The sequence below is a fragment of the Paramisgurnus dabryanus genome, chromosome 22 (assembly GCF_030506205.2).
Source record: "Paramisgurnus dabryanus chromosome 22, PD_genome_1.1, whole genome shotgun sequence".
Classification (NCBI taxonomy): Eukaryota; Metazoa; Chordata; class Actinopteri; order Cypriniformes; family Cobitidae; genus Paramisgurnus; species Paramisgurnus dabryanus.
The window spans coordinates 9,870,554-9,888,320 of record NC_133358.1 but is presented as its reverse complement, the minus strand read 5'-3'; the positions used below and the strand labels follow the sequence as shown (position 1 = coordinate 9,888,320).

The 17,767-nt window shown below is 37.9% G+C and overlaps 1 protein-coding gene across 2 annotated transcripts in view; it reads right to left on the bottom strand.

The window, feature by feature from the left end:
* The window catches only part of adarb2 (adenosine deaminase RNA specific B2 (inactive)), a 205,093-nt gene that overhangs the window by 128,638 nt on the left and 58,688 nt on the right, over positions 1–17,767 (bottom strand). The window lies entirely within an intron of this gene.

Here is a 17,767-nt window from a genome sequence, read left to right as displayed (position 1 = left end):
GACCGATCGCGTACCTTTACCGATCCGGTAGGGAACCTCCGCAGCCTGGGTTCAGCAACTCACTATGAGGGGGGTAGGCTCTCATTAAAAGGGTAGGGTCAAGGCCAAAATTTGATTGATAGAGGACACCCCCTTCTGAAACGCCACCTGTACATCCGCTTTGATGAGGTTTTCTATAGCTAAATATCAAGTTCACCCCGAAGACATTCTCCGTTACCAATGGTAACACTATTTTTAGACGTGTGGTTATTTGCAATTATCAGCGCAACCTGTATTCCATTAACATTAAAGGTGAAGTGTGTCATTTTCTGCACTACCAGTGGCATTGTAAGTGGTAATTGGAATGACGTGGTTAACCAATAGCTCATACGGACTAGGTAATGTAAGCCGAAAAGCTGTTGTTTCTGACATTATAAGGTTAAATAAAGAAATTTTAAAAATCTCTTTATTTCTTACAATAAGAGAAATAGTAAAGCAATGTTTCAATCAATAAAGATCTTTGTGCTTGATGAAAATCTTTATTGATCGAAACGTTGCTTTTCTATTTTATTTTACAGAATAAAGGAAACTAGACAACCAAAACAGTGTGCGGTTTTCTTTGTCAATATTAATACTTAATATTTTTAGATCCTGCACCTGTTAAAGGGGACATCATCATGAAAATCTAACTTTTTTCATGTTTAAGTGCTATAATTGGGTCCCCAGTGCTTCTATCAACTTAGAAAATGTGAAAAAGATGAACCCACACTGCAAAAAATTAGTATTTTTGTCTTGTTTTCAGTAAAAATATCTAAAAATTCTTAAATTAGGATGCTTTTTCTTTATGAGCAAAACGACCCAAGAAAATAAGTCTAGTTTTTATACGATAAATATCAAAATTAAGTGATTTTGTGCATAAAACAAGCAAAAAAATCTTGAAATATTTTCTTAAACACTAAATTCAAGAAAAAATACAAGAAAAATTTGCTTACCCCATTGGCAGATTTTTTTGCTTGTTTTATGCACAAAATCATTTAATCATTTAAATTTGATATTTTTGGTCAAACATTTTTCGTCAAAAATATCAAATTTAAATAATTTTTTGCATAAAACAAGCAACAAAATCTGCCAAAGGGGTTAGCAAAAAAGTTAAATTCAACACTAAATTCAAGAAAAAAAAAATTGCTTACCCGATTGGCAGATTTTTTTGCTTGTTTTATGCACAAAATCACTTTAATTTGATATTTTTGGTCTAAAAACTAAACTTATTTTCTTGGGTCGTTTTGCTCATCAAGAAAAAGCTAACTTAGTTTTGGTAAACCATTTTCTGCAAGCATGTGAAAAAATAGCTAATTGAAATTTGGCTCCCCTTGTGATGTCAGAAGGGGTTAATACTGGCCTTTAATCTGCACTACCCAACTACGCCACTGCCATTTGGTGCAGAGATCAACTCATTTGCATTTTAAAGGACACACCCAAAAACAGCACATTTTTGCTTACACCTTAAAAGTGTAAATTATACCATGCTATAATAAATGATCTATATGATATTTTGACCTATATTTCACATAGATACTCTGGAGACACCAAAAAAGTCTTTTGATTTAAGATCAAAATTTTGAAATAAACACAAATGCGTGTGCAGTTACAGACAGATTCTCTGTGCTCATATCCAGTAGAATATAATCTAATGCTAATGTGTCATCTTACCGCTGACTGCTGGGACTAAATGAGACTGTGTGTTTAGAAATGCTTCTCCAGCGAGCACTTCAAGGGTCTCGTCAGCGACACATTGAGAAACATTCACCCTGAAACAAAGTGGTCTTAAGCACTGATCTGCCTCTGTTTTCTTTGCGATTAGCATGGCGGCGGAGCAAAATGTCATTTAGTCAAACAGCGCTGCGACGGATTTGCCGCACTGTTTGTCTTCTTAAACCTACAAGTAAAAAACTTGGCAAATGAACCAAAGGTGCATGAATAAAACGTATGACTTTACTGAAAGATATGCTGTCTAGTACTCTCTGCACCATCCTAGTATAAACAGCCATTGTACTGTCAACATGTCTTCTTCACAGATATTTTTGCCTTTTGGACATATTCAGAGTGAATGAGATAAATGTCATAACCAATGCAATGTAACAGTGAAACTTGCATAATTGTTTGCAAAGAATGAAGATATGTCCGTTAGATATCCAAAATAATTGTTTAAATGCAGGTGATGGTATATCAATCTTGCAGACCTTGGTGATCAAAGGGCTTACTCACTCTATACAAACCGAACCACATCCAGGCGTGTTTGGCCCCCAAAGCCTGGTTCATTTGATTAGTGTGTGGTATGGTTTATCGCACCTTGGCCCACTTGCGAGCGTGGATCAGAAAGCAAGCTGCGCGACTGTCATTCAACTTCACCTGCCCCTTGATGCAAGCAACACGGTTACGTAAATACTGCTTAAGTTATAGATGACTGTGTCCCACATAAAATACCATAAACATGACATTAGGGTGGGCTTCATTGTTCACACAGACTGTAAACATTAACGCTTCTCATTTACTTTAAATGGGTGACGTCATGCATTGCCGAACTGAATTGTGGATCCGTTGGCGTCACGTCACTACCGTTGCACTGCAAAAAATGACTTTCTTACTTAGTTTTTTGTCTTGTTTTCAGTAAAATTATCTAAAAAAAATCTTAAATTAAGATATCTTTTCTTAATGAGCAAAATGACCTAGAAAAATAAGTCTAATTTTTGGACAAAAATATAAAACTTAAGCAAAATTTGTGCTTAAAACAAGCAAAAAAAAAAAAAAAAATGAAATGGAATAAGAATTATTATTATTATTATGAATTAAGTTTTTATGAAAAAGTAAACTTATTTCAAAGAAATGTTCTTATTTCGTTGAAAGATTTTTTTGCTTGTTTTAAGCACAAATTTACCTAAAGTTTATATTTTTGTCTAAAAACTAGACATATTTTCCTAGGTCATTTTGCTCATTAAGGGCGCACTCACATTATCCAAACCATGCCCCAACGCGATTGTCACCCCTTCCTACTCCCCCAGATGCACGCACTCACACTTTTATCGTTTCGAGCCCGGGCGCGCTTTCGTCATTAAGATGTGATTGTTTAGAAAAAGTAGGAAGTAAAGCAGTCTCTTAACACTGGAAGCCATCATAATGATAAGTCTGTGTTTTTTATACGGAGTTGTTTGCTTAGTTGATCTGTCACGTGTGCAGCTCGGACAATTCGCGTAACCCCGCTGCACGCATCAAAAGGTTTTTACGGAGGCAGTTGAAGGTGAGTGGTTGCGCAATTGACGTCTTAACCTTTTGAAATCACGCTTAATCGAGCCCAAGTGAACCACGCTCCAGCCCAGCTCTGCAAACCGGCCGGGGCGCGATTAACCAATCTGCGTCCAGGCGTGGTACAGAGCGATCACACTAGTCAAACGAACCAGGCTTTGGGGGTCAAACGCGCCCGAACGCAGTTTGGTTTGGATAGTGTGAGTACACCCTGAGAAAATACATCTTAATTTAAGAATTTTTTTATTTTTTACTAAAAACAAGACAAAAAATACTAAGTAACAAAGTAATTTTTTTGCAGTGTGCTCGGAGAAGTTGAACATTTCTCAACTTTTCAAGCGCCAATGCGTGCGTCAGCCAATTAGATCGACTTGTGCAAATAACCTAGTGCAGAGCCAGCCAATTTTGTTCATGCAAGAACAAAAGAGCATGTGTTGCGGCCACTGTGATTGGCTGTTGGCCACGCTACAGACATGCCTTCCATCAAACGTTAATGCTTTTGCCCCGTGTGAATGTACTGTAAGAGAGCGCGTTACTTACTGTTTTACGTTCAAGAAAACTTTAGTTCCTAATATTAATACACCCTAAAGTAACTAGGAGTCTTCAATTGAGAAATGATTTAATGTGACATGGCGATGCAACAAAACTGGGTTCAATTTTAAGGTATTTATAGTCAACATTTCTATCAACTCCTCAATCTATCTTTACTGAGCTCCTTCAAATGCATTCTGGGAATGCTTAATCCATGACAGATAAATGCAATGCTGATAAACTGAGATACTATACTACATACTAGGCAAAAAGCAGTAGGTGAGTAGTATGTCCAAATTCATATTATTTGAAAAACAGTAGGTGAAAAGTACCCGGATGACTTACTACTTCCGGCAAGATCCGAAAATGTTCATTCGATGGACACTTGCTATCCCGTGATCCTCAGGAGAGGAGTTATCCAATGAAGAAGAAGAAGGAGGGGCGTTGTTTTATTAAAAAATGCCTGGAAGCGGTAACGTGGCTCAATTCAAATGGAAATACGTAAGTGAAACAGCTGTCACGTGTAGTTAAATTGCACTTGTTTAAAGTCATTCCAGTTAATGACCAACTTTTTATTATGGCAACGTATGTCACATGATGTATCAATATGGCATTTTTAGTATGTCCAGATTCATTTTAACTAGAACCTACTGTTTTACAGGTCGATGAGTACTTCGTCTAATTCAGTACATACTGTCATAGTATGCAATTTCGGACGCAGGCATAGTCTCATGTAGTCAGACCATCAGACTGACTTTTACTGGCCAAGGACTGCCCAAGAGGATTCTGACTGACATGTAAAGCAACCAATGACCAATTAGCCAATTGGCTTTGTTTCCAAGCAGTTCTTTGAAAATTGCATCAAACATCTCCCAGAAACTCTTTTTAAATAGTAAAACTTCTTTAAATGTCAAAATATGAATAAACAAACGAGTATTCTCAATCTTTAGGAATATACTGGTGATTTAATTTTGCCACCGATTATTAAACTCATTTTGATTTGAAAAAGCAGCATAATATTTCTTTCTACCTTTTATAACAGTTTTTAGCCTTTGTGTCAAGATCACGTCTGTGATGCTTTAAACAGGACCTATTCTGTTTAGGTTAGTCATGTGTCATAATGATAATGTGATGACAGGCGGCACGCAAACCACACTTTCCCATTTAAGGTTTGGCCTCAAGAAAGCTGTAATTCTGTGAATTATAAGTAAAAGAGCGGTGATTAACATTGCTTTAACAAATACGGGCCATTAGCCCGGCAGATTGTCCGTGACATTTCAACCGCACGCACACCACCACAAATATTAATAGCTGCATTTCTGACCGCATCCATCTCAGACAGCTCCATCATATTATCAGCAGACTGCAGCAGGCAGCAGTGTCACACATTCAACGTGCGAGCCAAGACTGCAAAGAGAAAAAACCTCACATTTTTATATAAACCCACAAGCATATTGATTGCTTGATCACAGGTGGTTAGACTATCTGTGGGGTAAAGACTACAGGTGTTGAAGTGAAACTGATGCATCTGGATATCCAGCTCTTGGGTTTGCACCCCAGTTCCTTCCCGGCATCCTTTGCTTTGAGGAGGTAAAAGCCATAAGGCTTATTTACAGTAAACAGGAGCGATGGGATGTCTTTGTTGTGCCATTCGTGGACATTAATTAGTCATTCACTGTTTGTCCACATGCATAATTCAGATGGGGAGGTGGCATTTCGCAAGGTGTGTGAGCTGTGGGGGTTTTCGTTCATTATTCTTTCATCTTTTTTTGACAAAGCTCCTTCCTTACGACTCTTCATAAATGATCTTCAGATCTGCTACTGCATGCTGTGATTCACATATCTACATTCAACGTCAAAATAAAGGCCCGACTATAATTTGATTATTTAGACTGAGACTTAGGGCCATATCATACACCCAGCGCAATGCAGCGCAATACGCGACACAAGTGACTTTTGCTAGTTTCAACCCGGCGCAATTATGATTTTCACGTTTAGCGCCACGTTGTTTAAATAGCAAATGCATTTGCACCCAATTTTGCGCCCATGGTTGTTCTGGTCTGAAAACGAGGTGTGTTAAGGCACACTGTTGGCGCGTTACTATTTTGAGGCAACTAAAATAGACTACGCCATTGATCAACTAAAACCTGTTCTAAAGTCTATGGCGCAATATTGTTTTTGTTATTTAATGAGCGCATTAGTATGTGCCTTTAAACAGGACGACAACGCGCGTTTGCTTATCACATGGATGCGCAGCAGCACATAAACGTTTTTAAATATGAAAAATTTAATTATTAAAATGTTTAGATTATTGTTGAGTCTCTTGGACATAAATGAGGTCCGATTACAAGACATTTAAAGGCGTAAAGAGCTGCTTCACTTGTAGCCTGGTAAGTAATTAAATGTTTTGCTTTAAACAAATGCATATATTGCATCTTTTTATGTTTTTTTTTTTTTTTTAAATGCTACCCCATGGATTTATTGTATATAATGACTTTTTATCTGTGGATCTTTTTTTTATCTGTGCTTTTCAAAACACTCACGGGCTGTCCGAGAGCTGGAAGGTTTCAGCTTTGCACACATTGGTAAATTCTTAATCTCCTGTTTGTTACAAATAAAGTATTTTTAGAGTACAAACCTTTTCTTGCAAATTTGTAAAAAAAATTGAGATTTTTTAAGGCTTTCCTAAAAACAATTCGATACAAATGACAACAACGCATTTTTTAACATCAATCTTAAACTAGGGGTCTTCTTCCTCTGCTTAGTTTTTCAGTTTACAAATTTCGCCATCTAAATAGGGAATTGGCATGGGGTGAGCGCAACTGTCTTTTAAAGGGGATGAGAGCTGAGACTCTCATTGGTTTATTGCACGTTACGCCCCAAAACACACCCATTACTCATTACGAGAATAGGATCAACCCTTTTAGACTGTGTGCTAGGCGCACAAACCATTTTCCCGTCGTTAAAATAGCAAAAGTGGATTTGGATACGCCTGTTTAGACAGTGCGCTGTGCACTTTAGACAATGCGCTTGTTAAAATAGGGCCCTTAATGTACAAAATGTGTACAAAAGATGCTTGTGGGTTATTTTTTTCAATTACCCTTAATGTTTTCTGTTGTTTGTAAAATAAGATATTTTGAAATAAATGAGTAGACGTCAACAAGGATCAAAGTTTGATCCACTGTATTGGAAAAAAAGCTCTTTAAAATTTCTTAATTTCTCTTCATTAGAAGAAAATCAGTCACTGCAAGGCCTGTTCGTAAAGCACGTTTATGACTCAAACCTTAGACTTAAATCCTGCCTCTGGAATTTGATAATGCAAAATTACCAAAGTCTGCGTCTTTATAGTTGGACACAAATTTTAATGCATGCATTTCACAAAATGCTTATATAATGTCCATTCGGACTGAGCAGTAGGTACATGCGGTGCTCCGAATGAGAATCTACGGTACGACTTCTCTACTCCAGTCCACAGAAATATATTTTGTGCATGAGTGAATTAGGTGATCATTTATTATCTGGCACGCGCTATGGCTTCTGGAGTCTGCTGCAAGGAAATTGGAGGGGAAAGAAGTTTAACATTTATCGCATGCCGAGGTTAATCTCTTGAAATGGTGGGATTTTGTCGGAGGGAAGAGGAAAATCCTCAATACACTCTGGCAGAATTACAGTCATATTTCAGAACTCTTTTTTTCTTACCTCCGTCTCTTCACTTCCCGTCCTCCTTACAAAGTATCAAATCATCATTTTACTTTAAAAACACAAAATCATAAAATGATTTAGTAGAAATAAAGATTGGCTATAAAAATATATCGATTGCATGGATCAGACGTTTGTTTGATCGTCAAATCTAAGCACAGTTTAAGACATTCCTATTATCTCTCCAGATCTTCCAGAAGAGACTTGTGTGAGAAACCTAGGGGTCTGTTTTAACTTTAATTTAACATCCCCATTTGCTTCCAAATAATTTGATCGCTCTCTATGAGAAACAACTGAGACATTACAGAGATCTAAATGGCTGTTTTTCAATATAATGGGTTTCACTCACTAAGTGAAGGATTTGATGAAAGAGCATCTGTTCCTATTCACCTTCGTGACATTTCCCTTCTTCTCTTTGCACATTCTGACAAAAGCAGGTGCCGAAAGGCGTCTGGTAAAAATGTACAGGGCGAATCGCTTCTCGCAGCTATCAAAAGCAAGTCATACACCCGCATGCATAAAAGCGGGTCTATTCACGATGCATCTGAAAGGCACACTTGAACAAACCTGTGTGGCTTTAGGCTCTTTTTCACAGGTAGGCAGGTCTATCTCTCTCTGCAAGTCTGATGCGTCAAAGCTGCAGTCATTCAATAACATCTTGTTTATCTGTGCATGTTGGAAAGGTCAAAAAGCCACCAAGGAAAATTACCAAAGAGTCTTCGGTAAAATGGGAGTCCGGCGACAGATCTGTTGCACTTCTGGGTGTGCGATTTATACCTGTATTTTATGGCGTTTGCAAATGACTGTCTGCCGCACTGCAAAGTAATTCCATCCTGTCATATTTGTCTTTTAAAATTGTAACAAATTACGGTGATTTATTATGTGGAGTACTTCGAGGTGCCGGCTTTTTCCGTTTCTGAGAAGATAAGTCGCTGATGGCAAGATTGCAGGGCCATCCATTTAAAAAGTGAGGCAGCTGACACAAAGACATGTTTCATTCTCTCTCCGTGTGACACAGCCCCCTTCTTTGACTGGAGCCTGTCAGCATAATTCAACCCATCAGCATGCTTTTGTTGGATAAGACGAGTGTGTACAGCTTGAGTGTGTGTGTGTGTGTGCATCTGAGTAGACCAACTAAAACTTTCAGTTCCTATTTCCTTCATGGGTTCTAGGTACAGCTAAAAAAGTTAAAAAAGAACTTAAATCAGCAAGCCTTCCTTCTGGTGAGCTTTATTCCCCATCTAAAAGAATAATGACAGATTTAACAACTTTTTTCTATGTGTTTCAATATGGAGCTCAAATGGAACATTTTGCATAAAGTGCCTCCATTTCATTGCTAAAAAACAACGTTATTCTGTGTATTTGGTATATCAAACTAAATATTGTCCACAAACCGTACATTTTCAGATATTCTTGCCTTCCTGAAACGCTCTGATTTTGTACAAAGCTCACTGATCTGAAAAGCGTTGTGTCTCTGATTGGCCAGATAATCTTTACGTTCTGATTGGCCTGAATACCACTGATATCAGCTGGAAATGTGACGCTGCTTACCATGTTTGAAAGATTCGCTCACAATGCAATGCTAACAGGAGTTAACTTACAGGCTGTGACTCCAAGGAATTATGATAATGTCGGTCTTGTCTACATCAACAATCCCAGGAAATAAACTGTTGCCTACAATCCGTGTGTTTGTTATAGTCCAAGAAAAGAGATTTACGTTGGAGACGAAAACTCGCGTCATTGTTTACTTTAAGGTTTGTACCTTTTTCATATCGTTAACATGTACTAATACACACTTCACACTTCAGCTACGTTCACACCAAACGTGGGGCATCGCGTTACTCGCACTAGATTACTCGCGGGATTTAACTTCATGTCATGGGAATTTTTCGCTCAAGTTGAATATTTTGCGCAGCCCATATCGCGTCATTCCCATCGCCCCTTTGAGGACGCGTCTGATCGTTGAACTCACGTCTGGTGTGAACCCACAGTTACACATTTAAATTTTTGCAGATGCTTTTATCCAAAGCAACTTACAGTCCATTTCAAGGTATACTGTACATTTTTAGCAGCATGTGTGTTGCCTGGGTTCAAATCCATGACCTTTTGCGCTATTAATGCAATGATCTACCACCAAACTATACAGTCGCACACCAAGCTATACAGAAGCATACACAACCATACACAGTATGACATGCAGTAAAGTCCTTGGTAGGATCTCTCCCCACACTTCCTGTTAAAGGAATAGTCTACCCTTTTGCCATATTAAACTATGTTATTACCTCAACCTAGACAAATTAATACATACCTATCTTTTTTCAATGCGTGCACTGTACAGCGTGTTGTGAATGTGTTAGCATTTAGCCTAGCCCCATTCATTCCTATGGTACCAAACAGGGAAGCCACCAAACACTTCCGTGTTTTCCCTATTTAAAGACTGTTACATGAGGAGTTATACCAGTAAGTATGGTGCCACAAAATAAAACTTTTTTTGGTACCATAGGAATGAATGGGGCTAGGCTAAAAACTAAAACCACAAATAGACCACCTTGAGCATTACCAAACCAGTATGAACCAGCATGAAAATGTATGCTGGCCTAAGCTGGTCTTCTCAGCAGTGTAATTAGCTGTGACTCAGTTCCAGACTGCCAGTCATCCCTCATTCCTTCCTTTTCCTTCCTTCATTCGAACCTTCCCTGCCCTCTTCCAGTCAAACGGGAGATCTATCTGTCACGCTTAGAGACAACCCTGGGAGCTATGACTGAGCGATGAGTGTTTGAGTATGTGTGTGTGTGAGCGAGAGAAAAAGAGAGAGACGTCTGAGAGAGCATGTGTAATCCTGGCACTCGGTATCCTCGCAAGAAAATGAGGAAACAAACGTAAACTGAACTGCTGCCATCATCTATTCACAACTGTAAAATGGGACAAGTTGCCAACTGGGTCTTTTCACTGTACAGAATTCCCTACATCCCATCTCAGAGATGATGTCTTCGGCTCATGTTTTTTATGACTCTGCTGTTGTGGCATAGGTTTGTGTGTTAAAAAAAAAGGAAGGGAGTTTTTCATATTTGTGCAGGACAGGAAAGGTCAAAAGAACCATGAGTTACCTAAGTAACAAAAAAAAAAAGAAATTGACTGAATCACTGTTTTCAAAAGAACTGGACGTGTACCAGTCTACAACATTACCTTGCAACCTCATAATGCCAAGTCCATTATGTTATCAGTAATGCTGTAATTCTTACATGGAGGTCAATGTGACACATAGTCTCAGCCTCAGACGTCACGCCCACAGACTGTTGGCTAAACGTCTGATGTTTTTCGTACACTTTTCCCGGAAACCCTGTGAGAATGTCAAAGTCGTCTTTGATTGGTTGAAATAAACCGGATTTCCAGGAGACGCGAGTGTTGTGATTAGTTTCAGTCCCTGGAAAACAAAGCTCTGACGTTCTATTGAGGAAGAGAATCAGTCATTTTCACGTGGATAATAATGACCAGTTATCATGATCAGCTAAACATTGGATTCTCAAAAATACGCACAAAGTTTGGGGCATAGACTCTCTAAAAGACGTCCAAGAGTTTTACTTGAGGCAGTTAGTGGAGTCAAAAAGTTTGGTTCCAAAACGTGATGCTAGACTAAACAAACTGTGATTGGTTGTTTGACATGTCGGTCAAACAGCTTGTGGGTGGGCTTTGTCCAGAAAAATCAGCAAAAAACACCAGACCTTCAGTATTAAACGTCTGTTTGAAGCATATCTCTCCAGTTTGTAACACCTACAAGCAATTAAGGAGAACCAAACTCTTTGACTCCACTAACTGCCTCAAGTAAAACTCTTGGACGTTTTTTAGAGAGTCTATGCTGCAAACTTTGCATATTTTTGAGAATCCAATGTTTAACTGATCATGACAGTATTCAGTATTTAAGGTCTGGCTACGCCAGACTATGTGACACATGACCCCTCTGTGTGAAGTTTCAGCACAAAATACCCCACAGATAATTTACTACAGCATGCCCAAAATGCCCCTATTTAGGTGTGAGCTAGTTTTTCATGTTTGTACCTTTAAATGCAAATGAGCTACACTTCCTCACTCCCTTACCAACATACAGTGAGCACTTTAGGTTAAAAATAGATCGGATCCCTGTGAATAAAGTCTGGGGCAATAGTATCTTTAGCCGCAGTAGTGCTACAATTTGCTAACAAACACATTTAGAAAAGCTTTTAGGCAAAATCAACCCATCAATCAATGGTTGTGGGCGGGGCTTTTTTTGTGACATCACATCACCAAGAAAATAAAAACTGCTATGTTTCAATCCACCTATGCACATTTTGGAATATCGCATTTAAAAAAGCTGAATGGCAATGCGAAGATGCGCATTAATTAAAAAAAAAATAGCATTTTGGAATATCGCATTTAAAAAAAGCTGAATGGCAATGCCAAGATGCGCATTAATTAAAAAAAAATTGCATTTTGAAATATCGCATTTAAAAAAGCTGAATGGCAATGCCAAGATGCGCATTGATTTAAAAAATAGCATTTTGGAATATCGCATTTAAAAAAAGCTGAATGGCAATGCCAAGATGCGCATTAATTAAAAAAAAATTGCATTTTGAAATATCGCATTTAAAAAAGCTGAATGGCAATGCCAAGATGCGCATTGATTTAAAAAATAGCATTTTGGAATATCGCATTTAAAAAAAGCTGAATGGCAATGCCAAGATGCGCATTAATTAAAAAAAATTGCATTTTGGAATATCGCATTTAAAAAAGCTGAATGGCAATGCCAAGATGCCCGTTAATTAAAAAAAGGATTGCATTAAAACATATGTGCTCTATTGAGTTAGATAACTTCTTATTCCCGGAAACAACACGCATAATCTATGACGGAAACACTTTAACCGCATATATTCAATTACTGTACGTTTCAATTTTAATGTTTTCATAAACGGCATTTGCATCCATGTACATTAATTGTTCCAATAAGCAGCAACGTATTCTTGAAATTTGGCACTATCAATCACAGGGTTTAATTTTCAAGCCCTCGTGATTGTGCAGGATTACGTCCCGTCATTGGCCGTGTTTCTGTCTGCTAACTCTTCGTGTTGAACTACGCTAAGACTTGCTTGGGTTCTTCAGACTCCTGCCTTACTTTTGCTAATTGCACTTGCATTATAAAAACATATTCCCCATAGAGCTCTGCCAATTTAATCTTTTGTTAAAACGTGTGAAGAACATTTGTAATTTAATAAACCTCATTAACAGAAAAAGGGAGAGGGAGGGCTTGATGAAGAAGGGAGGGAGGAGGGGGGTTCAGACAGCCTTCTGAATGTCCTAGAAATGCCCTGTTTTACCCCTGAAAGGAATTCATAATGAATGTCTCACCCTCTGCTAATCACTCAACAGCAAACTGTGAACACATCAGTCATACAGTCTACCAATTACACATGCTGCTTTTCATAAAATGCAGAAAATATCCAATCTGATTATTGCATTTGAATAAAGTGTGTTTGTGCTGTATATGTGTCTTTCATTTCTGATTACCATCTAATAGCGGTTACGGTCTGATCTAATATTTCCCTTAAACATTTTCTAGACGAGATATTTTAGACTGAAAATGTTGCATTTTAATCATTACTTTGGAACATATTTTCTCTTCTTTTTATTATTATCTCTGACACGATCATCACATCTTCAATGTAATTATATTTTAATGAGAATGACAGTAACGAAATGGTGCTGCGGTTTATGCAAATCACTTTTCTCGCACTTTGAGTAATCAAGAAATGAAAAGAATATGACTGTTGAGTTAAAATGATTAAATACTGGAATAATATTCTTCCGGAGCACAAATATCCCCTTAAGGACGTGTGGTGTGGGTGGGCTTCTGGGATTGTGGTGTATAAGCGTGAAACCATAAAACCAGACAATCTTAAGCAGTGGAAAACAGCTAAGACCAGGCAAACTACCAGTGTCATAGTATACAAGACCAGTCTTGTCCACGAGACAAGTTTTTTGAAGGTCTTGGACTTGACTGCACTCGATTCAGACTGGGATTAAGACTAGGAGGACTTTATTTCAAGACCGGTCAAGTCCATAACTGTGGGGATATATAACTATATTATACACCATATATACACTATATTGGAGCATTTTATTTATTAACTTATTATCATTAATGTGATTGGATATAAAGCTTCCGGCTTCAAATGCAATCATTAACTTATTTCTAATTATGTTGCAATGCTTTGTGGGATAAATTATAGTTGGGTTATTTTACTCTTTCAGTTTATTTTGAGGAGCGCTAGTCTGCATGGTCTTGACTTGGTCTCACCCTGCCTTGGTCTCAACATCGAAAATCTTGGTCTTGTCTTAGTCTTGAGTCACTCTGGTATTTGTCTCGTCTTGGTCTCAACTTCTAAAATCTTGTCTTGGTCTCAAGTCGCTCTGTTCTTAGTCATATATTTGTCTCAACTTCTAAAATGTTGGTCTTGTCTTGGTCTTGAGTCGCTCTGTTCTTAGTCATATCTTTGTCTCAACTTCAAAAAACTTGGTCTTGTCTAAGTCTCGAGTCACTCTGGTATTAGTCTTGTCTTGGTCTCAACTTCTAAAATCTTGGTCTTGTCTTGGTCTCATATTCGCTCTGTTCTTAGTCTTGTCTTGGTCTCAACTTGTAAAATCTTGGTCTTGTCTTGGTCTCAAATTGCTCTGCTCTTAGTCTTGTCTTAGTCTCAACTTCTAAAATCTTGGTCTTTTCGTGGTCTCCAGTCACTCTGGTCGTAGTCTTGTCTTGGTCTTAACTTCTAAAATCTTGGTCTTGTCTTGGTCTCGAGTCACTCTGTTCTTAGTCTTATAATGGTCTGAACTTCAAAAAACTTGGTATTGTCTTGGTCTCGAGCAGAGCATGTGAGCGGTGCGGAGCGGGAGCGGAGCGTTGAGCGGTGCGGTAATATTTCCAACAGAGCGCATTTCCGAAAATTCCGCTCCGCTCGCTCAATACGCTCAGCACCGCTCGCTCATCCCAGAATGCCCTTTGGTAATTTGCTAGTTCGAGAATCTGTAAAAATGGCTAGCAATAAGTTATGGAGTTCAAATATTGTTTTAATGAAGTTGTCAGCCTTATATATAAATGAAAGAAATGAAACTAAGATGACAGAATAACTGTAGCGTCGTCTGCATCTAGATGCAGTTTTAAAGATTAAAATAACTTTAATCTAACTGATCAACACAAATACAAATATATTTATAACTGATTGCTTAAAACCACTTAAAATAAAAACATTTAATAGTTCTTTATATGTACAGCGGCCACTCCGTGGATGAGGAAGCTGTATCCAAAAACGCCGGTGCATTTAGTATTAACTGACTGAACACTTGACTTACCTGGACATTTAGATATTACATTTTTTCATCAACAGTATCTGCGTGGAACATTATAAACATTGATGATAATCTGCCGACTCGACTGATTCAGCACGTCCTCTATTTTACAGAGAGTCCGCTTAATTAACGGCTTTTCGTTCGGTCTGCGTGACCTAAACATTTTTGTTCTGTAATTTGTTCTCGTATAGGCTATATTTCTACATATTTTCGACCATGTAACATTTGGGATAAAATGTAAGTTGTTAGATAGCATTTAAGCTTGTTCTTGTACTGAAATGATGAAATGTTTACTCTGACTAAAAAGATCTATCCAGATTAATTTAGCCAAAATAATGATTTATTCGTTTTCATAGATACATGTTAATTTATCTACTAATATACTATTGAAAATGCCATAAATAAATATTCTGTAGCCTATTGCATTCGTTTTGTACATTTACAGGTTCATAAATACTGTCTAATTTTAATTTCTTTAAGACACTGTGTTCTGTTTTTACCGATGCAATGTAAATTCGCACTTAAAAACCTTCTTGTTAAGAAATTGTTCTTAAATTTATTTTAGTTTTTTTTCAAATAATATATTTATATAATATTATAGTTTGTTAATCTTTTTCTCGTAAGGGGAACTGTTATAATATTTCGTATTATATGATCTATCCAGATTAATTTAGCCAAAATAATGATTTATTTTTTCATAGATACATGTTAATTTATCTACTAATATACTATTGAAAATGCCATAAATAAATATTCTGTATTGCATTCGTTTTGTACATTTACAGGTTCATAAATACTGTCTAATTTTAATTTCTTTAAGACACTGTGTTCTGTTTTTACCGATGCAATGTAAATTCGCACTTAAAAACCTTCTTGTTAAGAAATCTTCAATTTATTTTAGTTTTTTTTCAAATAATATATTTATATAATATTATAGTTTGTTAATCTTTTTCTCGTAAGGGGAACGAATTGTTATAATATTTCGTAATTACTTATTACATTTATAATAACTTAAAATTGTGAATTAGTAAAACATGTGGATGTCGTGGAAACAAATTGTTAATTTGAATTATATCCGTATCAGTTAAACTAGGTCTAATAGCCAACACACAACTGTACATAACTGCTATTTATCAGCTAATACTTTAATTAAATGCAATTATCCAAGAACGTCAGTACAGAAAACAATTAGGCTTACTAAATATTTTTTTTATGTCAGAGCGGGATCTGAGCGGGAATTGGTTTCTTTGTGAGCGTGAGCGGAAAGTTAACGGAGCACTTGCTTGGGCCGTGAGCGACTGAGTGGAGCGCTTGAACAGTAGAGCGGAATATTTAGCGGAGCGTCACACCGCTCCACACCGCTCACATGCTCTGGTCTCGAGTCACTCTGGTATTAGTCTTGTCTTGGTCTCAACTTCTAAAATCTTGGTCTTGTCTTGGTCTCATATTCGCTCTGTTCTTAGTCTTGTCTTGGTCTCAACTTGTAAAATCTTGGTCTTGTCTTGGTCTCAAATTGCTCTGCTCTTAGTCTTGTCTTAGTCTCAACTTCTAAAATCTTGGTCTTTTCGTGGTCTCCAGTCACTCTGGTCTTAGTCTTGTCTTGGTCTTAACTTCTAAAATCTTGGTCTTGTCTTGGTCTCGAGTCACTCTGTTCTTAGTCTTATAATGGTCTGAACTTCAAAAAATTAGGTATTGTCTTGGTCTCGAGTCGGTCTAGTCTAAAGCCTGGGATATACTGCACGATTATTGGCTGTCCCAGATGAAAGATTGCTATTGTGAACCATTCATCGTGATTTCTGTGATCGTGGCTCTTCATCGGTGGTCCTATGTCATACAATGAGAGAGGTTCAAAGACGGCCGTTTTCCTGGTGTTGCGTCCAGAGATAGCCTACGATAGTTTTCTGACAGTGTCAGAAATTCGGCATGATCACAGCGCAGTGTGTTTGCTGCTACCACCTGCGTATTGGTATTTGTTTACCACGAGCGCATGCTGGTGACGCTGCGCTAACGTGTGACGCAGCCGCAGAAGCTTATGTGTCATCATCATACATTCTACATGCCTGTCGTGCCTGAGTTTAAACGATCCATGTCGCACAGTGTGATAAGTTAATGATCTTATAGGAGTGCAAAAATCTTGCAGTGTATTCTGGGCTTTAGTCTCAACTTCTAAAATTTTGGTCTTGTCTTGGTCTCAATTCACTCTGGTCTTAGTCTGTGCCTGGCCTCAACTTCTAAAATCTTGGTCTTGTCTTGGTCTCAAATCCCTCTGGATCTTGGTCTTGTCTTGGTCTCAAATCCCTCTGGATCTTGGTCTTGTCTTGGTCTCGAGTCTCTCTGGTCTTAGTTTTGACCTGGCCTCAACTTCTAAATTCTTGGTCTTGTCTTGTTCTCGAGTCACTCTGGTCTTAGTTTTGACTTGGCCTCAACTTATAAAATCTTGGTCTTGTCTTGGTCTTAAATTGCTTTGGATCTTGATCTTGTCTTGGTCTCGAGTCTCTCTGGTCTTAGTTTTGACCTGGCCTCAACTTCTAAATTCTTGGTCTTGTCTTGGTCTCAAATCGCTCTGGATCTTGGTCTCGAGTCTCTCTGGTCCTGTTTTGACCTGGCCTCAACTTCTAAATTCTTGGTCTTGTCTTGTTCTCGAGTCACTCTGGTCTTAGTTTTGACTTGGCCTCAACTTCTAAAATCTTGGTCTTGTCTTGGTCTCAAATCGCTCTGGATCTTGGTCTTGTCTTGTTCTCGAATCACTCTGGTCTTAGTTTTGACTTGGCCTCAAATTCTAAAATCTTGGTCTCAAGTCACTCTGGTCTTATGCTTGACCTGGACTCTACTTTTAATATCTTGGTTTTGTCTTGGTCTCAAGTCACTTTAGTCTTAGACTTGA